The sequence below is a fragment of the Tupaia chinensis genome, unplaced genomic scaffold (assembly GCF_000334495.1).
Source record: "Tupaia chinensis unplaced genomic scaffold, TupChi_1.0 Scaffold000688_1, whole genome shotgun sequence".
Taxonomy (NCBI): Eukaryota; Metazoa; Chordata; class Mammalia; order Scandentia; family Tupaiidae; genus Tupaia; species Tupaia belangeri.
The window spans coordinates 4299121-4322402 of NW_006160211.1; the positions used below are offsets into that span (position 1 = coordinate 4299121).

The 23282-nt window shown below is 41.2% G+C and overlaps 2 pseudogenes; one reads left to right on the forward strand and one right to left on the reverse strand.

Moving 5' to 3' along the window:
- Positions 1–2774: 2774 nt before the first annotated feature.
- LOC102483027 (39S ribosomal protein L35, mitochondrial-like) lies at positions 2775–18356 on the forward strand (annotated as a pseudogene).
- Positions 18357–22773: 4417 nt separating this feature from the next.
- Positions 22774–22945, reverse strand: LOC102483441 (ATP synthase subunit epsilon, mitochondrial pseudogene; annotated as a pseudogene).
- Between the last annotated feature and the right edge of the window lie 337 nt (positions 22946–23282).

A 23282-nucleotide genomic window follows, 5' to 3' on the forward strand; every position in this document is an offset into this window, starting at 1 on the left:
CTAGAGCCTTTGCAGGTGAAACCCCAAATTCCTAATCTGTGTGGTTGACCTAAACAAGTGGGCACTTCAGAAGGAATAAAACATCAGAGAGCTTGGGTCTTAGGGGAAGATACCCAAGGTGAGTTGTCTATCAACAGGCGACACTGTTAGGACCTAGAGGTCTTCCTACAGGACCCAACAAACTCCAGGAGTGAGAGTAAGCCCTGGGCAGTAAGCAAGACAATGGGAACATAATACCCACAACCTAGATGAGTTTGGAGGGACCCTTGAACTCCATGCAAGAATGTAAACCTGTCACACTTTGAATTCAGCCTTGGGAAATCTGGAGCAGAGAATGCAGTTCTGCTGTGCCTAGAGCCCTAACTCACAGAGACTGTGAGATAATAGATGGGTGCTATTTCAAGCCAACAAGTTGGGGGAATTTGCTAAATAGTGAGAGAAAACTCGTTCACTCTGTATATCAGCATTTTTTTTAAATGTTTGAAAAATCAGCATTTGTCATTTGTCATTTGTCATTGTTCTAGGTCATTTCACTATCAATACCATATTTCATGATATAACAAAAAGAACAGGGGACCAGCAGATGGCGTACTGGTTACGTCACTGGACTCCTATGTAGTCGATTGTGGTTTGAGTCCCAGATTTGGCAGCTTAAAACTCACGCTGGGCTCGTGCATGTGTGAGCCCAAAATCCTCACAGGAGAATGGAGGAGAAGGGATTGCAGTGTAGCCATCTCTCCTGGGGGAGATTTCTCATTTTCTGTGTGTCTCTCTGGCGTGTACACTTGCCCTATAGCAAAAATCTCTCTCTCTAAAAAAAAAAAAAGAACAGTATCCTGTTTTTCTGTGAAGAACTCACTCAAATTCTGCATTTCTCATTCAGTTACTCCTTTCAAGGATAATTTGAGTGTCTACTTTGAACTTCTTTAGCATACATGTCTTTAATTTTCATCTTTGAATCACTGTAATGAAAATGTATTATTTAAATTGTAAGTGTTTTGTCTTAAAAGTTGAAGCAATTTCAAGCCCACTGCAAAAGCAATACAAAGAACTCCTGAATGTTATTCACCCAGATTCTCTGAACATTAAGCCTTGATTGCATTCTCTATTTACCTTTTCTTTTGTTGTTGTTGCTCTAACATAGTGACTCATATCTGCTCATTACCCCAGTGCACACCCATCCAAAAGAAGGAGCCATTTACATCCCTCAAGGTCAGAATTCCAACCCTAAGCCATGTGGCTGTCTAATCCACAGACCCCATTAAAAATTTGCAAACAGTCCTAACAATGTCTCCTTTAATCTTTTAGTCTGGGATTTTACTCAGGAACACATATTGAATTTGTTTGTCAGGTCTCACCAGTCTCCATCAATCTGGAAGTTTCCTAGTCTAGAGATTACAGGCCTTCACTGTGTAGCATATCCATCAACCAGAGTCAGCTTGATATTTTGATGTGGCAAGACTCAGGTCATGCATGCTTTGTAGGGGTAGCGTTTCTGCTACCACAGAAAATGCTGTGCTGATCTGGAGAAGTCAGTATTTTCCCTCTGCATTTGATTCATATTTTGTGTGGAGTTACCCAATATTACAAATAATATACTGTCTGAGCAATCCTTCACCTAGCCCCCATCAATGACTCCTGTCTGTAACAGCTTCCACTCTGATGGTTGACAAATGGTGACTATTCATGCCCTGCATCCAATCTGTATTTATTACTTGGCTTTCTACTATACTAAAGTGCTTTCTTTTCTACCTTATTTCCTTATTTGTTTACTGTTTTGTTTATAGCAACATGATCTTATGGGTCTCTATTTTACTTCATAATTAAATATAGTTATGTTGTAATGAAATATATCTATTTATTTTGATGCCCAAATTGTTCTACATTTGGCCAGTGCAAACTCTCTAAAGTTGGCTCCTGTGTCCTTTTGATGGGCTCCATCTTTCCTTAAGCATGTCTTACTTTCTGGCATAACAAGAAGTTTTTAGGTTCACCTTCTACTTTCCCTGCTCCAGACCTATAATTAGCCATTTCGCCCACACTCCCTGGCTTCTATTAGTGGAAGATGGTATTTAAAAATCTAGATCTGGATGCTTAATGTGCTTGTTTCTATTAGGGGTATTGCTGCTCCTAGACTGTCTCAGTGGATGAGTGAAGAATACATGTACATGTACGTATCTACAAGAATATGCCCACACACAAATATGTATTCTGTTGTGGTTGAACCAGAGGAAGTGAACCAGTGGTGGTAAGTACACTCATACATGCACAGGGAATTGGCTTATGAAATTGCAGGGAGCTGAAGGGTGACTAGGCAGGAAGGGAATGTCATCTGGAAATGCAGAGCAGTAATGGCACTATGGCATGCTTAGGCAGAAATGGTCCTGAGGTGGAGCCTCTTATTCTTGATGACTTGTGTATGGTCCCCAAGGAATGCACATATTCTTGTGTTTTCCCACGGTGCCCTGGCCTCCTCCATGGGGCATATGGGAGGTAGCTGAAAGTGTTTGGTGGTAACCTTGCCAACTGGATGACTGAAGCAAAAGAAGGGGCTTTGTAGATGAGGACAATAGGTATTCTTCCTAGGGTAGGGACTGGTGGGAGCAGCAACCAGAACTCAGGGAAGTCATGGCACCAGGGGGAGCTGAGGGAGGGCCTGTGAGCACCCCAGGAGCAATTGCCACCTGCATAAGTTGGAGGTTTCTAGGAGATAGAACCAGCAGGATAGTATAAATACAAGAGGGGACTTATTGAAAGACTTGGTTCTTGAAATTATGGCAGCTGAGAGGTCCCAGAACAGGTTGTCTGTAAACTGGAGATTCTGGGATACTGGTAATGTGGTTCAGGCCAAGTCTGAAGGTATGAGAGTGGAAAAGCTGATGGTGTAACAGTCTGAGGCTAAACGCCTGACTGGTGGTGAGTCTTAGAGTCCAAAGGTAGGTAAAGCTTGAATTCTGATGTCTGTGACAAGAGAAGAAGTCTATCTTGCTCTCTCAGAAAAGACCAGTCCATCATCTGTATTCATTCTCTCTGGGCTTCTTACTGATTGGATTGTGCCTGATCAGATTGCAGGTAAGACTTCACCACTTAGCATACTCAGAGACATGTGTGAATCTCCTTTGGAAACACCCAAACAGATATATCCAGGAAAATGCTTACTAAGTCTCTAAGTATTCCTACTCCATCAAGTTGACCCCCCCAAAACCTAGCTATCATACCACTCATTGCCTGTGGCAAGAGTGTGGGCCCCCAAATCATGCCAGCCCAGGCTACTTGGGCAGTGGCAAGAGTATAGACAGAGATATTTGAACTAAGACAACGTGTATATCCGGAGGTCTTTCATTCATCCCATGAGGATATTTAAACTTTGCCCCGCACCAAGATATCATCTTGATGTAGACAGGATGGCGGAGGGCAATCCCCCTAAGTCATTGAAAATCCACTTTGTTAGGGTTTAGGCTTTGAAGAGCTATTGAATCTAATGGGATTGAGTTGACTAGAAAGTCTTTTAAAGGAAGGATTAGTTGATTTTTTATTTATTTATTTATTTTTTGGAGAGATTTTCGCTATAGGGCGCGTGTGCTTGCCAGCCAGACAGAGAGAGACAGAGAGACAGAAAGCGAGAAATCACCCCCCAGGGGAGATGGTCACTCCACAATCCCTTCTCCTCCATTCTCCTCTCGAGATCCTGGGCACGCATGCACATGTGCCCAGCGTGAGTTTCAAGCCACCGGGTCCAGGACGCGAACCATGGTCGACCACGTGGGAATCCAGCGACATAGCCATTACGCTAACTGCTGGTTCCCAAAGAAGGATTAATTGATTTTTAAAGGGCAATTAAAAAATCTTCTTGCCATCTCCTTTCCCCAATACCACCACCGCTCCATTCTCCCTAAGGAACCAGAGAATAGAATGGCAGAAGCAGTTAGAGACTGGCAACAGGAGGAAAAAAAAGGAAGGTACATTTTGGTTGTAGTGTATACATTTGGACTCCAGCACACAGTCCCATATCCCAGGCCTTGTCTTAGTGAGTACCATATGAACACCATGTTGTTCTGTGGAGGCACCACAGGCTTAAGTGCACCAGTTGGAATTCTTTTGGCATGGCTTTAGTTGATTCAGCAAATTACTTAGAAGAGGATGATCTATTGTCAAAGAGATGATTCTTGCAGGGAATGCATGTCTGGCAAACTTAGCCCTCAATTTGCAGATTGTTGCGGTACCTGTGGTAATGAGTATTCTGTATCTTTTTCCAATTTAAGAAAATTTCTTGCAGTTCTCTGTGATGATGATATGTGGTGCTTGACATCCAAATGAGTTGATATAACCCTACCAGTATGCTGCATATTCCTATAGTGCTCATGGATATTTTGTACCATATTACCTTATGATTTCAAGGTGAAATTGACATCTTGGAGTTACTAGTAAATAAGCTTTTCATACCAGGGAAATTTTCTTAATATGGGTGAATGTTTTGGTTACATTCCTGATTGTTTTTACAAAGGAAGTTTCCATGTGCAAAATCTGAAACCATCTCTCCAGCTGCAATACTCTGTTCAACCCTCTAGCTTTTGTCCATTTCCTAGGGTTGTTCCTAAGGAACGCTATTCTTACTGTATTTGTTCTGTGGGTATCTCCTTATCATTCCCAAAGTCAAAGAGAGCATGGATTTTATAATAATTGATCCAGAAAGTCCCCACTACATTAAGAATGCCTGATTTTAAACAAAAGCAATGAGAGAAATGAGTATTGCCCTGTACCTAAGAAAACTAATTCCTGCTAAACCATTGACCTGTCTGTGTAAATCTAAATGGAAGATGTAGAAAAAAATGAAAGGATAGGGACCAGCAGGTAGCATGGTGATTAAGGCATTGGTCTCCCACATGGTCAACGGTGGTTCAAGTCCTGGACCTCGTGGCTTGCTTTCTCTCTCTCTCTCTGTCTCCCTATGTGTGCACACTTGCACTAAAACAAATTTAAAAAGTAATAATAAATAAAACTAAGTAAATAATCCTAAAAAAAAGAGAAAAATTGAAGGGATAAATTGTTCCAGATTCCTTTTCTCTAAGACTTACAATGGAAATATTTCTTAGGGATTTGTTTTCAAATTAACCAGTAAAATACTGTAGGTTTAATATTTTAATAAAGTAGACACTGTTCCTGGAAGAAGTCTTAGATTAGTCACCTGAAACAAATTTTACTTTTGAGATGAAATAAAAGTGGTAAAAAAGTTTATTAACTTCCTCTTATGTTTGTTTCTTGGCAACTCTACCCCTTACCAATCCAGTTTCACTGAATATGAGCTCACTTTCTCCCTTTGATATTTTAAAGGTGTTCATTTTAATGGTGGAATCATCTCAAAGAAGAAAAAAATATATTGGACACACACACACAAGAGAGGGAGGCAAAAAGTAATGTAGTTTCTCTGGAACAGACATTTTATTCAGAGTGTTTATAAAGGAATGATAAACACCGTGGCAATGAGACAATGATTTAGATCCCAAAAGGTGTTCCATGTAGTCATATATTAAGGCACAGAAGAAAAAAAATCAACCAAATTTTCCCTTGGAAAAATTTAAGAGATAGAAGAAATAAGATCAGAATCTATTATACAGCTCAATGGAAAAGTACAGGCAATATAGAAAATTCTGGATTTTCTTGTATGCTGGTGAAATCCAGTGCTGCCTGTAAGAGAGAGCAGATCAAGGGGCTCCTATGTATCTCAGGGTCCATGTCTGTGAAGAAGACACAAGAAATGTTCTAGCCCACAGTGGGCCTGGTCGTGTCCAGTGGAAAGAATTAGAGTCGCTCCACAGGAGGGTTGGTAGCTGATAACAATGTGACCTCAGAGGGTTATGGGTACCACTGGCTGCTACTCTTCATTCTCCTCTTTCACCTCATATTTTCACCTCTAAGAAAAAAATTATAATATCTACCTGAGGCTGAATTTTTATTACATGTCTGATACCTATCTGTTTTACATTTTTAAAATATTATTTTTTATTTATTACTATTTTTAAATTTTCTATAGGGCATGTGCACTCACCAGAAAGAGACACACAGAGAGAGAGAGAGAGAGAGAGAGAAGTGAGAAAGCAAGCCACTAGGTCCAGGACTGGAATCGTGGTTGGCCATATGAATGTCCAATGCCTTAACCACCACACCACCTGCTGGCTCCCATGTGTTACCTGCTTTTTTTTTTTTTTTTGTCAAATAAGAGATTAGACTAGTAAGATGTAGATATCTTGAATTGTATTTGATGATAAACTTTAATTTATATAAGGTCTTTTCTCTATTGATTTGCTCAAGAAGAAAATGTGGTGAACAATGGTATTACTCTTCAGATCTCAGACTATTCAGGTCCAAAGTTTTTTATTTTATTTTATTTTATTTTATTTTTATCAATTCATTTCCTAAGAGACTTAAACTCTAGGGTTCACTACTTATTTGTGTGGAAAAGTCACTGGACAGACGGTGAAGAAATGAAAGGTCTGTCTGTATAACCACAACCAACATTGGCAAGGGGAGGCAGAGATGGCTAGTTGCTCCCAGTCTGAGGAGCAGCTGCTCAGCCAGGGTCTAGCTACACTTCTTAGACTTTTATATCTGAGTGGGGCCATGTGTCTAATGAACATGAGTGGGTGGGTATGTGTTGCTTTGGGTTGATGGGGTTAAGAGCTTGTGTTTCCTCTACCGCTTCTCTCCATCTTCCAGCTGGATCTTGATGGTAAGGGTGGCTTTTGAGGCCCATGTTGAGCTTCTGAAGCCCAAGTCCTTCAAAAATTGTATAGAGCAGAGAGCCCTCCATTCTCTCTCCCACTCCACACATACTCATACACGCTGAATAGGAGTACCTGTTTTATTTTATACATAAAATAAACTCACATAAATAAACAAATATATTAAGCCATCGAAATTTCTGGGTTTCTCTCTTACAGCAGTTAGAGCTACCCAACTAATAAGAAAGACTTTTTTGCACCAATGAAATGATAAAAGTTGATGTTAGCTTCCTTACCAATAGAAGATTAGTTTGTGAAAGAGACAAGTTGAAAAATGTTCAGTTTTAGATAGATGTAAGTCAAATTGTAGAAATGTCATTAAAGAAAAACAAATAGTGTGTGTGAGAGAGTAGGGTCTAAGAAAGGACATTTAGAAGAAAAATAGGGAAGCAAAAGCATTAATGGGACAAAGAAATGTGGTATTATCTGTTGAAGATATTTTATAGTTTTATCAACTGGACTAGGGAGAAATGTTCACCTGTTGAAAAATTCATTTTGTAAGCTAAATAATGTGATTTAAGCCATCGAAATTTCTGGGTTTCTCTCTTACAGCAGTTAGAGCTACCCAACTAATAAGAAAGACTTTTTTGCACCAATGAAATGATAAAAGTTGATGTTAGCTTCCTTACCAATAGAAGATTAGTTTGTGAAAGAGACAAGTTGAAAAATGTTCAGTTTTAGATAGATGTAAGTCAAATTGTAGAAATGTCATTAAAGAAAAACAAATAGTGTGTGTGAGAGAGTAGGGTCTAAGAAAGGACATTTAGAAGAAAAATAGGGAAGCAAAAGCATTAATGGGACAAAGAAATGTGGTATTATCTGTTGAAGATATTTTATAGTTTTATCAACTGGACTAGGGAGAAATGTTCACCTGTTGAAAAATTCATTTTGTAAGCTAAATAATGTGATTGAATGTATAAAAGAAATTGAAATAAAAAAAGTGAAAAAAGTAACCTTCATTTATCTTGAAAAACTAGAATTTGTTTTATGTTGAAAATTATTATTATTATTCTTTTAAAGTTTGCTTTAGGGCACATGCCCTTACTAGAGATATAGAGAGAAAGCAAGTAAAAAAGCATCCTCAAGGGGGAATGACCATGGCATAATCCCTTTTCCTTCATTTTCCTTTTGGGATTTTGGGCACAGACACATTCATGCTGGCGTGATTTTTAAGCTACTGAGTCTGAGGCTTGAACCTCACTGTTGGCCATGTGGGATTGAGCTGCCTTAACCACCACACCACTAGCTGGCTCATTTATATTATTTTTATTTTGTCAAAACCTAGCATTTAACTACTTATTAATTTCAAACAAAAGCAGGGTAGTATCAAGTAGACTCTGTGTTCAGAGCTTTACGTGTGCATCTTATTTAATGATGACAACTTCCCAGAGATGGATGGTATAATTATACCTATTTTGTTTTTAATTGCTAGTGAGTTCGTGTGCTTGAAAGAGAGAGGGAGAAGCACCCCCTCCTTCTCTCATTTCTCTTTCCCAACTGCATGTTGAACACACACACACACACACACACACACACACACACACACACACATGCCTGGTGTTTTTTTTAAGAAGCTGGGATTTGAACTGTGGTCAGCCATGTGGGATCTGGCTTTCTTTCTTTTTTTTTTTTGAGAGGTTTTTGCTATAGAGCGCATGCGCTTGCCAGACAGACAGAGAGAGACAGAGAGACAGAAAGCGAGAAATCATTCCCCAGGGGGGATGGCCACGCCGCAATCCCTTCTCCTCCATTCTCCTCTCGGGATCTTGGGCACACACGCACACGCGCCCGGTGTAACTTTAAAGCCACCGGATCGGGGACACAAACCGCAGTCGACTACATGGGAGTCCAGTGACATAACCATTATGCTAACTGTTGGTCCCGGGATCTGACTTTCAATGCATGACATTTAACTCCTTATGCTATAGGTCTGGTCTGCTATCCCTATTTTAAAATGACAAAACTGAGACCCGAGGATGTTAACTAGCAAGATAAGGGCCATACCCTGGTAAGTGGTGAAGTCAGGAACAAATGGGAGGCTGTTTGGCCGGTGCTCTTCACCCCTCAAGTGTGGCTTTCCATTGTGTGCAGAGCTTCATTGCCACTTGTGGCTGAGAGTGCGAAGGCCTCACCAGTTGAATTGAATAACTCAGTTCCAAACTGCCAGGACTTGTCAAAGTCAGATTTTCTGACTCTGCCTTCACTACTCTTTCAACTTGGAATACCATAAATTAAAGCAAACACTAACTTGGTTATGGGGCAGACAGTCAATATTTTTAGAGTGTTTATAGAAAGGAAGTAATTTTGGCCTGGCAAAAGAGCAAACTGAAGGTAGTTTTACATTCCTGTTTCAAAAAGAATCATTCAAATGGGGAAAATTCCCATGGTGCTGGATCAGTCTGTGGGCTATTAGGGAGAACAAACCCCTTTCGCTCCTGCTCCAGCCCTTTTTAAAAGCAAATTTTGTAGATTATCTCACTGGGCTCCTTGCCCTCTGAGTCTGATGCACAAAACTGCTTGGTGTTTGGCAAGATCTGATTGGCAAGAAAGTGCCTGTGTGGTTAGTTGTGTCTGACCCTTGCTGGGAGGTTAAGGCCAGTTTTTATGTTGGTGCCCCCACACCCTGTCCACCTCCATTCAGAAGTATAGTCAGAAGGACAGGAGCCAGGGGACCAGGTTTCACAGTGGTCAGGAGGCCTTTGGAGTCACACTTCCTGGGTTCAAGTCCCATGTCCATTCCACTCTGGTGAATGACCTTGGACTTTATGTTTTACTTTTTCTCCTCTGTGAAAGGTATTAGATTGTCGAGAAAGTCATGACGTATTTTTCTATGTTTTTCTATGCAAAAAATGCATTGTGTCTTTCTCGATGAGCCAATAAGTAGGGTTTTGGTTTATGTGATGGAGAGAGAATGCATGTCAAGGGCAAGGCCTTCAAGCTGATACGTACCAGAGTTCAATGAAATTTAGCTATGGCTATTAAAGAAAATATCTGAAGGAGACCCAGCAGGAGGGTGCAATCAATAGTGTAAAAAAGGGTTAGTGTAATGGCTATGTCGCTGGACTCCCACATAGTCGACTGCGGTTCGCATCTCAGACCCGGTGGCTTAAAACTCACGTCGGGCGTGTGTGCGTGTGTGCCCAAGACCCCGAGAGGAGAATGGAGGAGAAGGGATTGCGGCATGACCATCCCCCCTGGGGGGTGATTTCTCGCTTTCTGTCTCTATGTCTCTCTCTGTCTGTCTGGCGAGCGCATGCGCCCTATAGCGAAAATCTCTCCAAAAAAAAAAAAAAAAAAAGCAAAAAAAAAAAATGTAAAAAAGGGCAGTTTGGGAGGCCACACAGCCGTCTGCAGGTTCAGATACCTGGTTGGGTTGACTGAAACATGGTTGTGTGTGCATGTGTGCCCAAGACCCCAGTGAGCTGAGGACGTGAGGAAAGGGACTGCAGTGTGATCAGAACTTACTGAGAGTGCCTCTCTCTCCCTCACATGCACACATGCATGCGCGTGCTCTCTATTATAAATAAAAAAGGAAATATCTGAAGGAATGAGTGTTTAGTTAAAGAAGAGCAACCTAGTCTTGTTGTGAATTGTCTAGTGTTATTTTCACCAATGCCTGCTCACACTAAATTTAGTTTAGAAGCAGTGGTTTGAAAGAACCAGGCGGCAATAGATCCAAGTTTAAACACAGAATTTGGCTTTAAAATTTCTGGGAAGCAGCAGGATCCTTGGATGAGACAGCTCATTAAAAGTGTAGTTATGACCACCTCTCCCTTGTTCTTGGAAAAGGCCAACAGGTGACTCTTGGGAAATGTTTCATACCAACTTTTTTTTTTGGAGAGGTTTTTGCTACAGGGTGTGTAAGCTCTCCAGAAAGACAGAGAGAGACAGAGAGACAGAAAGTGAGAAATCACCCCCTAGGGGAGACGGCCATATCGCAATCCCTTCTCTTTGATTCTCCTCTTAGGATCTTGGGCACACACACACACACACACATGCCCCAGGCGTGAGTTTAAGCCACCGGGTCCAGGACTCGAACCGCGGTTGACTACATGGAAGTCCAGCGACATAGCCATTACACCAACTGCTGATACCAATCTTACAACCTCATACCAATTTTTTTCTTTTTTTTCTTACTCATGTAGTTTTGCTCAAAATTACAAATGAAAGAGCCCCACCATGATCATTTTGATTTCACCATGTTTTTTTAGTGTCAGGGTAGTGCATTCAATATCTAGTTAGTGATTAGAAATCAGCTGCTTCTCAAGGTAAAGGAAGGAAAACATGAAGCTCCCATCCAGCTCTCCCTCCTCCCAGTGATGTGGTCTCTTATCCCATGACTGCCTGGAGGAGTGGAAACAGGAGTGCTCAGGGGGCCTGAGAAACAGAGCAGGAAGGGACCAGGTCAGATGAGGCCCAGAAGGCCAGTGTGAACGAGGGCTGAGGGCATGAATGATGAGGCCACGTGTTTTGCATGAGAGAGGGTGAGAGGTGAAGCTGCTAGGGGGCCTAGGAGACCACTGTTTCCAGAAGTGCCCTGACAGGGTCAGCACAGAGCTTTCCTATGCAGGGACACAGCTGATTTCCAACAGTTCTTCTCTCACTCCCCACCCCTTTCTCTGTACTTCCCCTTGGCTGATGAGTTTTACCAGTAGTTCAGAGTCTCTGGGCTCTCTCCTCTGACTGCTTCCTAAATCCATCATTGTATGACCAGGTCAGTTACTTTTGCCTTTACTTATTTATTTAGCACTTAAAAAAAAAGTTGACCTCCTTTCATGTGAAAGAGAGAGAGAAAGAGAATCATCCTCAACAAGGTCTCACATTACAATCCACTTCCAGTCTTTCCAGCCAATCAGGATCACAAGTATGGACATGTACAGGTCATGTGCCTGGCATGTACAGGTTGACTTGGAATCCAAATTCTGATCTTCCATATGGCTTCCAGCATTGCAGTGTTCCACTACTGCTGTGCCACTATGGCTGGGCCTATTCTTGCTTTTGAATGATCCTGCAGAGAAGGGAGCATTGTACTGGGAGGCAGGAGATCAAGCATTATCCTTAGTTGTGTGATCTTCTAGTCACTGTAGTGGACGCTGTGGTGCATCACACAAATCTCCCTTTCAGAACAGACACACTATTCCCCCAGCTGTTGGGAGGATCAGCTGCTGAGAGGTTACAGCTGGATCCACCTGTAGGAATTGTCCTCAGCCTAAGGCACTGGATCTCAGGGTCATTTTGTTCTACATGGGACATTTGGTAAAGTCTAGAACTATTTTTGGTTGTCATGCTTGGGGGTGAGGTATGTGCTATTGCAACTAGTGGGTAGAGGCCAGGGATACTGTTATACATCCTGTAATACTCAGGACAGCATGCTCCAATAAAGAATTGTTCAGCCAAGAATGTCACATGTGGTGAGGTTGAGAAACTTTGCTCTGAGGGAGCCACTATACCCAAGATCAAATTCATCCCCAGGGTTAGCAGTGATGTGGTGGTTAGGGCAGCTGGATCCCACATGGCTGACTACGTGGTTCCAGTCTCAGAGCCAAGAGCTTGAAAAACTCACTGGGGTGCTTATGCATGCATGCCCAAAAATCCCAAAAGGAGAATGGAAAAGAAGGAATTGCAGCGTGGATATCCTCCATGGGGTTGCCTTCTCACTTTCCCTCTCTCTCTCTGCCTGTTTCTTTGGTGAACGCAAGTGCCCTGTAGTAAAGTAAAACAACAATAAACTCCCTCCCCAAAGTCAGATTGATTGGGAGGCATGGGGAGTAAAAGCTTGGTCCCTTGCTTCAATTTAGGGCCAACTGAACAAAGTAACCCCCAAATCCAGAACTCTCTCTGGGACCAGCTGAGGTCTCTACTGTGATTGCATCACAGCTCAGCTCCTCCCTCTGTCCAGTTCTGTTTTGTTGCCTCATGGATGATGTTCCTGACAAACACTTCCCAGCAAACTGCCAGCACACAGATCTCCATCTCAGTCTTAGTCTGTACTCAAGACAAATGCAGTTGGTGTCAAAAGCAACCCTAAGAAGCAGACTGAGTTTAGCAATCTCCCGTTGCTTGTTAAAACTGGGGCAGATTTTATTTGTCTTCTTTTAGTAAGATGTGGCAGAAATTTCTAACTGTATGCAACATCTTCTCTTACATAACACAGATTTTAATGGGACACATGCTTTTAGGTTTGATAACTATGACTGTACTCTGACCAGTGGCAGGTGAGTGGCTTTGCTGTGTGCTTCTTCTGTGTGGGGTCCTTATGGAAAACTATCAGGTCCTCTGCTTCCCCATCCCCTCCCACTGGCTGGACTGCAGATAGAGGGAAGACCCGGAGTGGTTGGGGCCAGCAGTGGCATGGCGATTAAGGTGGCTGGATCCCACATAGTAGACTGCACAGTTTGATCCTGGATGTGAAGGTTTGAGAGATATGCTGGGCATGCATGCCCAACATGCTGAAAGGAGGGAGATACAGAGGAGAAGGGATTGAGGTATGACCATTCCTCATGGTGGGGGCGGGACTTTCTCTGGTGAGCACATTCACCCCTAGGCAAACTAAAAAGAAAGATCCCTGATGATTGTGGTACCAGCATACAGACTCTGGGCTACTTTTCAAGACTTTTCAAGAAATTTTTTTCTCTTGTCGAAGTTACTATGTATTGGAGTACTCTGTTACAGCAGCCATAGCAGTACCTAAACTATGTACATCCTTACTATATTAAAATGGTGATGAAGTCCATAAAAATATGATTCTCGGTGGTGGGGTAAAGGCATTCTCAAGATAAATCACTTAATTTGTTATGATTGAATCCCTATTGTGTTCCCAGTAGTTTTAAAAAAATGATAGATTGGGAAAGAGAGTAAATACATTCTCTCCCCAGAGAGTTTTTTTTTCTTTTTTAGTGTCAGAGGTTGAGTGTGTGTGCACATGGATGAGAGAGTGCAAGCACACCCCACTGAGAGCTGGCACAATCCCTTTTCTTCCAGTTCTCCATGCTATCAGGATCCTCAGTATGTGTGCATTGCCTAGTGTGCTTTTCAAGCTTTCGGGGGTGGGACTCTAACCTTGGCTTCCCCTATGCAATGCCTAACTGTGCACTATGGGGCTGACTCCACAACTAGAGAAGTGCTTTTATAATTCATACACTCAGGCCTCTCTTTTTACAGAGATTATAATATACAGTTGGGGTGGAATGTGTTTCAAGTGGATGTTTTGAAAACTTAGGACTCTTATATGTCACCTTGCTCCTTATAGAAAGAATAGGGTAGGAAATCAATATATGTCTTTTGAATAGCTAAATGAAATTTCTGGAGCTGAGAGTATAGTAGATGCTATAGAACTTCTTGTTTCAAAGTCAGTAACTCCTCATGAGAATCCAGAAGGCAGGATTTATGTTCCCAGGCACTAAAGATATAAGGTTCAACAGATTTGAGACATCCAAGAGATTAAGAGTAAGTGCTAGGACCAGCAGTTAGTGTAATGGCTATGTCGCTGGACTCCCATGTAGTTGACCGTGGTTTGAGTCCTGGACCCGATGGCTTAAAACTCACGCCGGGTGTGTGTACGTGCATGCCCAAGATCCCAAGAGGAGAATGGAGGAGAAGGGATTACAGTGAGGCCATCCCCTTCGGGGGTGATTTCTCGCTTTCTGTCTCTCAATCTCTCTCTTTCTGGTGAGCACATGTGCCCTATAGCAGAAACCTCTCAAAAAAAAAAAAAAAAAAAGAGTAAGTGCAAAACTAGGTAAAACTTCATCACCTGCTCTTTTAAAAGGTCTTTGACATCTGACACTCCTCAGAGACATTCATATGTGCCCTTTAAGTAGGAAGGTGATATTGTAGGTAAACAGTGTCGTTATATCAGGTAGCCTTATCCTCTTGGTCAGAATCGTTGGGTGCTGTCTGAATTCAGTTTTTGTGTTGCTAACAGAAATACATGAGAGGGAGTGACTGATAAAGAAATAGGGCCTTACTGGGGTTGCCAAGTGGTGTGGTGGTTAAGGGCGCTGGACTCCCACATGGCTGACCGTGGTTCGAGGCCTGGACCTGGAGGCTTCCTTTCTCACTCCTTTCCCTTTGTGTGTGTGCGTCTCTCTCTCTCTCTGGAAATATTAAAATAATAATAATAAATAAAGTTGAATAAGATAATTCTCTAAAAATAAAAAGAAAGAAATGGGGGCTTATTGACCCTGTAATTTCTGGTGGCTAGAAAGTCCGAAGGTATAGACCAGCCTACAACATGGCCAACATATCACAGAGGATGGCGGGTGTGTGCAGAGAGAGGGCAAGCTGCAGGCAAATGTCTTTTAATGACCAGCTCTTGTGGGAACTAACTCCTTCTCGTGAGAACTAGAACTTACTGTTCTCATGAGACATCACCAACGTATTCAGGAGAGCTGTTTCCATGATGCAGTCACCATGACTCGCTCATCACCCCATGGCCTCACCACCTCCCAACCCCAAATTTCTAGCCACGAAACTTTGGAGGGCAAACTATTATCCAGATCATAACAGATACTTATGTAAAACACCTATAGGTGGATAACATTTGGCTAAAACTTTACTAGCCCATAATTTTATTTGCCGATTGTAGTTTATGGGAGAGATATCAGTGCATATTGGTTAAATACTTGTGTCTAGATATCTCATATATCTATGTAAATTCAGATTAGGAAGTAATATATAAGCATCCTTATATATATACATAGAACTTCATGCCTTTTATTGAGTTTGTTAATAATTGGGTGGAGGTGGGATGCCACTGATTAAAGCATGATGCTCTGGTGCTCATTTGAGCTGTGCCTCCTCGCTGGTGGTGGCTCTTACAGAATTCACCAAGGCCTCTATGGCTGTTGTCCTTGTGCCAGGGCTCAGGATGCCTCAGACTGTGGTTCAGGAGGCAGGGCACTGATAGGAGCCCAGATTCCAAGCTACCTTTCAGACCTTGGGTTGGTCCTTCATTCTGAAGCCTTTTCTTCTTCCCTAACTTTATTCTGCTACTTTCTCAGGCTTTTTCATCACCTGGCTAGTCCCTCTAAGTTCTCTGTTACTCATTTTGCTTCAACTCTTCTTGCTAACAGCCTCAGTCTTTCAATATTTGTAGTTTAAAATCTTAAGAGAGGGAAATTCACTCATCTTTGTGTTCCAGGCTAGGTCGGAGAACACTCACAAACGCCTCCATGGGCTAGTTGCCCTTGGGTCAGTATCACATGGCCAAGGACCCACTCTGCCATTTCCCTGATCTCAGACCAAAGGAAGGGTGGTATTATAATAGCTTACAAGAGGGAGTTGGGCATTTCTAGTGACATGTGCAGTTCCCATGGGAAGGCATTCCCATTGCTCAGAAGTCACATTCATTGTGGGGGACCAGCAGATGGCACAATGGTTATGCTTATGGACCCCCACATAGTTTTCTGCAGTTTGAGGCCCGGACCTGGCAGCTTAAAACTCACACTAGGCACATATGCGTGCATGCCCAAAATCCTGAGAGGAGAATGAAGGAGAAGGGATTGCAGCATGGCCATCCTTCATGGGGGGGGGAGTGATTTCTTGCTTTCTGTCTCTCTGTCTCTGAGTCTCTGGCGAGCACATGTGCCCTATAGCAAAAATCTCTCTCTCAAAAACAAAACAAAACAACAGAAATCACATTCATTGTATCATCAAGAAAAGTATATACTGTATTAGTCTGTGTTAAGAGTTATGAGCAGTTCTGTAAAACGCTTGTACAAGTTGTTCCTTAACAGAGTTGAAGATGGTCTTAACTGAGTTGAAGATGGTCTTTCTTGATTCTGCATATATTTATTGACTTCGGAAAAGATTTAGTTATAAATTCCAGACATCTGTATATTTAAAGAACTCCTGTGAGGGGAAGTAGGGTAGATTAACTTTTGAACATTTTAAGAATGTGGAATGTTGAATGGGAAACATATTTACATGAAGAGTAGTTGATGAATTATTATGGTAATTAAATGAAGTAACTCATGTAAATGCGCCTGGCTTTTAATACATGATCAATACATGGAGGTGGCTACCATTCCCTGTGGGAATTAAAGGTCTTGAAACTTTGAAAACATTTCTCCTCAGTGATTTGGCTTCTCTATTGTCATTATTTTACTCAATGTTTGCCGTAAAAACATATAATGTCTCTTATCACTGAGACATAAAGAAAGGCTGAACATCCCAAAAACTTTAAAGTGCTTTGACTTCACCGCCAGAAACTTTGAACGATTAGTGATGCTTCATTGAATTGTTTAAAGCATGGGCCCAGCTGCAGTGGCACAGGTGGTGAGATGCTGCTCAGCAAAGCCAGAGCCACGTGGAAGAGTGCGGTTGGGATCCCTGTGACCTGAAGTACACTGAGTGCATTTGTGCACACCTGTTATCCTGACTGGCTGGAGCGCTGGAGGGGGCTGTGATCACGGACTCATCAGACCCTACTGAGGGTAACTTTCTTCCTGTCTCCCTCTCTCATGGAAAGAAAAAAACCATAGTATGTCAAACTTGAATGTAATTAGGGATAATGCACACTTACATGCATCATCATAATACTGAGTGAGCATAGATCAACTTCAGCTCTACTTTGAAACTACAAAATGCTTACAATTATTTGACTTTTGAAAAAATGAGGTGTGGGCGACTGTAGGCGAGAGTGGCAAGATGGTGGCCTCTGTCTTTGTTGGAACCATGTGAGCAGACTCAGGAATCTTTTTTTAAGAATCATTTTATTTAACTTTATTTGTTTATCTTAATTTGGCCACAGATGGACAAAGAGAGAAAGAAAGAGAAAAAGTGAGAAAGCAAGCCACTGGGTCCTGGACTTGAACCACAGTCAGCCATGTGGGACTCCAGTGTCCTTAACCACCACGCTACCTGTCAGCCCCCGCAGCTTCAGGAATCTTACAGCCTCTGAATATTTTGGCTTCTTCAGCCTATCAAAATTGTGCCAAGAATGCTTGTCTTACTTCTGCACTGTCTACTAGACATTTAAGAAAAATGATTTGATTTAACTTTATTTATTTATTTTATTTTATTTTGACCAGAGAGGGACAGCATGAGAAAGAGAGAGGAAAAGTGAGAAAGTAAGCCACCAGGCCCAGGACTCGAACCACAGTTGGCCATGTGAAGTCCAGTGCACTTAACCACCGTGCCACCTGCCGGCCCCCACCAGACATTTTAGTCATATTCAGACACCAGTTGTTTCCTCTGCTCCTAGATTTCTCAACAGCTGTTAGAGACCTGTCATGTCATACAGCAATGATCCTTTGTGGAGTGGCACCCTTGCTTCCAGATGCCCTCAAGTGCCCCCAGTCAGAACCGTAACACATCAGTTCACAAAAAGGTAAGAGGAAGACTGTGAAGGCTGTCATCTACAGATTTCTTTAGCTTCATTCTGGCCTTTGGCTAAGGAGAAAGACTGGTTATAAGAATAAAATATGGAAAAAGAAAAACACAAGAAAAAGACGCTCGAGGGAATTTGTATTCTGCAATAAAACCCAGAGCAAACTCTTAGGTAAAATGACAACATCTTTCTGGAAGAGGCAAAACTGGTATGCCGCTGAGCCTTACCTGAAGGACTATGACTGAACAAACGGGAAAGTATAGAGCTGCAGTTTCCCAGTTTCCCAGTTACTACGTATCTTTGTGTGCATGTCTCTGCAAAAATGAATATGTATGAAATGTTATGTAAATTGTACCTTCCATCTGCTATGTTAGCATACAGTAGCAACATTAGGTTTATAGAAGCTTTAAAACTTCATGGATTAAACAGTCCCAAATTTGGTCAGAGAAAAAATAATGAGGTGTAACTTCTGTATAAGAAAAAAATGTCCATGGGATGCTATTAAGTTAAAAATCAAGCTATAAAGCAGTTTTATAGTATGTTTCCATGTCATGCATTGATAATAAGTATAATAAAATATACTTTTTGTAGATAGAAAATATACAAACTTCATGACAGATCTCTCCATGGGCATTATGGGAGACTTTCATTTTGTGTGAAAATATTTCAGTATGGTTTGAATTTTTACAGTGAGAAGTTACTATTTTTGAAATCTGTAAAAACAACAATTTAAAAAGTAGGTGAAAAAATGCAAAACAGTCTATGTGAGGCAAATCTTGTAAAGTATACAAGGTGATTAAATTACTGGCTTAAGTAAGTCAACTCTTCTACCACTCAGTTTAGCGTTTCCAATATTTTGGCTACCTCAGGTGATTTTTATTACTTACTACAAGCTTTTCTGTTTCAGTTTGTCCTCAGCTTCTAGGATACAGGTGTTAAATACCACGCTATTGCACTGGTGGCTGCTTACGCTCCATATAAGTACTCTCAAGTTAGCGCTTAAATTCTCCATCTCAGACCACGTACCGCCCTGCCTCTGGGCCCTCTTCTCCCTAGAGGTAGATCTGAGCTGCCTTTAAAGAGTGTCAGGATCTCCTTGCTCTTGAAGCTATGGTTATTAGTAATTCTTTGATTCTAGACTGCTGTTCTCCTTCCAACCTGCACTCCCCAGAGCTGCAGGCAGTATGGTAACACTTAAACTTTAGTATACCTGAGTAGTAATTGGGGATTTGCTTAAAAGGCAGCCTTAGTGCCAGGATTCTACTTCATTAAGTATGGAACAGGGTCCAGTAAAAAGCAGTCATTTGGGACCAGCAGATGGCGTAATGGCTATGTCACTGGACTCCCATGTAGTTGACCGGTTCTAGTCCCAGAGCGGTGGCTTAAACTCACGCCGGGCGTGTGTGTGTGTGTGTGTGTGTGTGTGTGTGTGTGCATGTGCACACGTGCCTGAGATCCTGAGAGGAGAATAGAGGAGGAGGGATTATGGTGTGGCCATCACCCCTGGGGGGTGATTTTTCTCTGTCTTTCTGGTGAGCGCACGCGCCCTATAGCAAAAACCTCTCAAAGAAAAGAAAGAAGAAAAAAAAAAGCAGTAATTTAACCAAGAGTGTTAATGACTCTGTGCTGCCCCAGGTTCTTTGGAGGAGCTTCAGGTTCTGCAGTCAGTGAGAGTTCTAGAGTCCAGTTGTCATCAATCTAAACATCTCTGTTTTAAAATTAGGCGTCTGTGGAAACATGCTGGGTGTACAGGTACGTGTGCGTGTGCGCCCGTGCGTGCCCAGAATCCTGAAGGCAGCAAGAAATGAGGAGAAGGGATTGTGGCATGAACATGCCTCATGGAGGAAGTTGCTTCTTCCTGTCCCTCTCTCTCTTTCTCTGACTCTCTCTGGTGAGCGCATGTACCCTCTAACAGACTTTTTTTTTTTTTTCAAAAAGACGTCTGGTGATACTCTGTTTGAAGAAATAGGTCCGTGCATGTCTATGTATCCAAATAACCAAACATCCTATTTTGTGTAGTGGCTTAAAAGGCCTTTGTCAATTCATAATTCAAAAATAAACAAGCAAGGACACAAATAGGCCTCAAAAAAACTCACTTCTCTAGGTTTGGTATGGCTTCCTTTTTCTATGCTTCAAAATATATCTAGAATTTTTTTCTTTGATATTAGCTATAAGGTATGGATTCATCTTAAATCTTATCTCAAATAATTTACCAATTACATTAACATTTTTTATTGAATAATCTATTTTTCCACAGATTGGAAGGATAGTCTTTATCATGTACCATATAACTATCTGGGTCCATTTCTGGACATTTTATTCCCTTGATCTTGCTGTAATTCTTTTATTGCTCTCATTTTTTCTTAATTATGATACCTTAATAGCAAGTTTATTATTTATTAGAGCACATTGTCTTCAATTACTCTTCTCTTTGAATATTTTTTCATATGCTAATTTTTATTTATTTATTTTTTAAGAATGAGATTTTTACTATAGGGCAAGTGCACTTGCTGGAAAGACAGAGAGAGAGAGGAAGAGAAAAATCACCTATGGGGGGGATGGCCATACCATAATCCTTTTTTTTTTTCTTTTTTTGGAGAGATTTTTGCTATAGGGCGCGTGCGCTTGCCAGACAGACAGAGAGAGACAGAGAGACAGAAAGCGAGAAATCACCCCCCAGGGGAGATGACGACGCTACAATCCCTTCTCCTCCATTCTCCTCTCGGGATCTTGGGAACGCACGCACGCACACACGCCCCGTGTGAGTTTAAGCCACCGGGTCCGGGACCGGAACTGTGGGAGTCCAGCGACATAGCCATTACGCTAACTGCTGGTCCCACCATAATTCTTTCTCTTCCATTCTCCTCCTGGGATTTTGGGCACGCATGCACACATGCCTGGTGTCAGTTTCAAGCCTCCAGGTCTGGGACTCGAACTATAGTTTACCATGTTGAAGTCCAGCACATTAACCACTATGGCATCTACTGGTCCCTGAAATGGTGACTTATATATATAAAGGAATATTTTTTGCTTCATTCTGGAAAATACTGTAAAGATCATAATTAGAATTTTATTCAATGTATATAAATTATTCTGGTAGAGGTGGGAGGGAATAAAAATTGGTATTGAGTATGTCCTTCCAGGAATATAGTATGGTTTTCAGTGTAATTAATCTTCTTTCATGGCCCTCGGTGATTGCATTCCTATAGGATCTGCACATTTCCTGTCAACGATTCAGTATAGAAGCGCAAAAGCATGGCGCAGCACGCTGACTCTGTCACACAGGAGTTCGATGGCTTAACAGCAGCACAGTATTTTTGCGATTTTTCAAATTGCAGTCGCAATTATGATCTTTCTGAATGAAAACAACAAATGTAATGTTTTTTAATTAAGTTGATGAATATAGTATACCCTTCCTTTGATTACCACACACTGCATGCATGCCTTGGAAAACCCCTTTGTACTCCACAAGGATGTACAATTAAATGTACATAAGGAATTATAAAATAAAAAAGAAGACTGGCTTCAACACTGTTACTGAATATTGCATGGCTTTGAGAATAATAATGTATCCTCATGAATTCAATCTAAAATTACAACACAAAATGGTACTTAAGTATGAAATGTATGGGTGGAAAAGTCATTTCAATGATAGCTAATGTTTTGATCTCAAGTAATGTCAAGATGAACTGTGCTTTCCATGTTGTCAACAGTTAAAACTAGAAACAAAATCTATCTCACTTTCCACCAAATTTTGCAGCAAATATATTTTCTGAGCTCAAACTGCTATTCCAATTGTTTCTGGACCTCAATGTGGTGCAAGGGATATTTTCATAATTTGAAATCCATTTAACTGCAGTTGAGGAGCTTCTTCCTAACCTTTAATTGGAAGTGATTAATCTACAATAAAATGACATACCAAATATCAAGAGAAGAATCTAATGGAATTTCCACAAATTCCTTCTGAGTGATGAATATGATCAATAAAAGTCATATGCTTGTGGGTTAACATCAGTATTTGTTAGTACCTATCTTTGTGAAAGATATTTTCAAAGATAATTATGTAAAATCTTACTACAGATCAGCATTAACAGATGAACATTTTAACTGATTTCGATCAGGAACACTAATTTTACACCCCTATTAAATGAAACATTACTCCTCCCCCAAAAGAACTCATTCTATTCTTCTCATGAGAAGATCTGCATTACAAAAAAAAAAATATTCTCAATTGCTGTATTAATTTTATCAATAAAAATTTTGTGAAAATTTCTTAAGTACTTGCATAATATTCTTGATTGTGTCTCGTGGCCTGCAAAGCCTAAAATATTTATTATCTGTTACTATACAGAAGAAGTTTGCTTGATCTGGTATTTGCCTACTTCAACCACTCTGGTCTTTTTCTCTTCCCTAAAGACAACACAGGCTTTACTTATTGGGCAGCTTCGTCTTGCTGCCTCCTCTGCCTGGAATGCCTTTATTTTAAAAATTGTTTACTTATTTATTTTAAGAGTGAACCATACTTCCATTTATCAGCATTGTTAATTTATGAACAAGACACGTATTTTTTCCCCCCAAAAGTGTGATCATCAACCTGCCATAACCTGTGCCCACATGGCTTCACCTTGAAAACGTAGCATTTCGAGCTTTAGCCAGGGTAGACTATTCCTTTTTAACTTTCACAATGTTTACAGTGCTGACAGAAGTCTCCGTTGGCACTTGCTTTAAATTCTGCCCCTGCTTTTGCATAGATCTGGGAGCACTGGATGTAGCTGAGTCCTGCCTGTTGCCAGTACCACTGTGACATGAGAGGGGAACGCTCTGGCTGAGTCATGAGGACACCTTCAGTGTAGGCTCCTGGAATGCCTTTAACATTCCTTCTTACCCTTTAAACCTCAGATATCGTTATTTAGAATATCCCTCCCCCCCAACTCTATCACAAAATAACCCCCTTTATTTCCGTCATAGTTGTCTCACTTAGATATCTTTTATTCAGTCATTGTCTCCTCTACTAAAATGGAATTCTGCAAGACTAGACATCTTGTTTTGTTCATCAGTGACTGGCACATAGTAGACACTCAATAATTACTTTTCAAATCAAAGAATAAGGCAGGAAGCCTTATGGGATTTTAAAAGTGGGTTCTAAAATTCTAAGATTATAGTCATAAGAG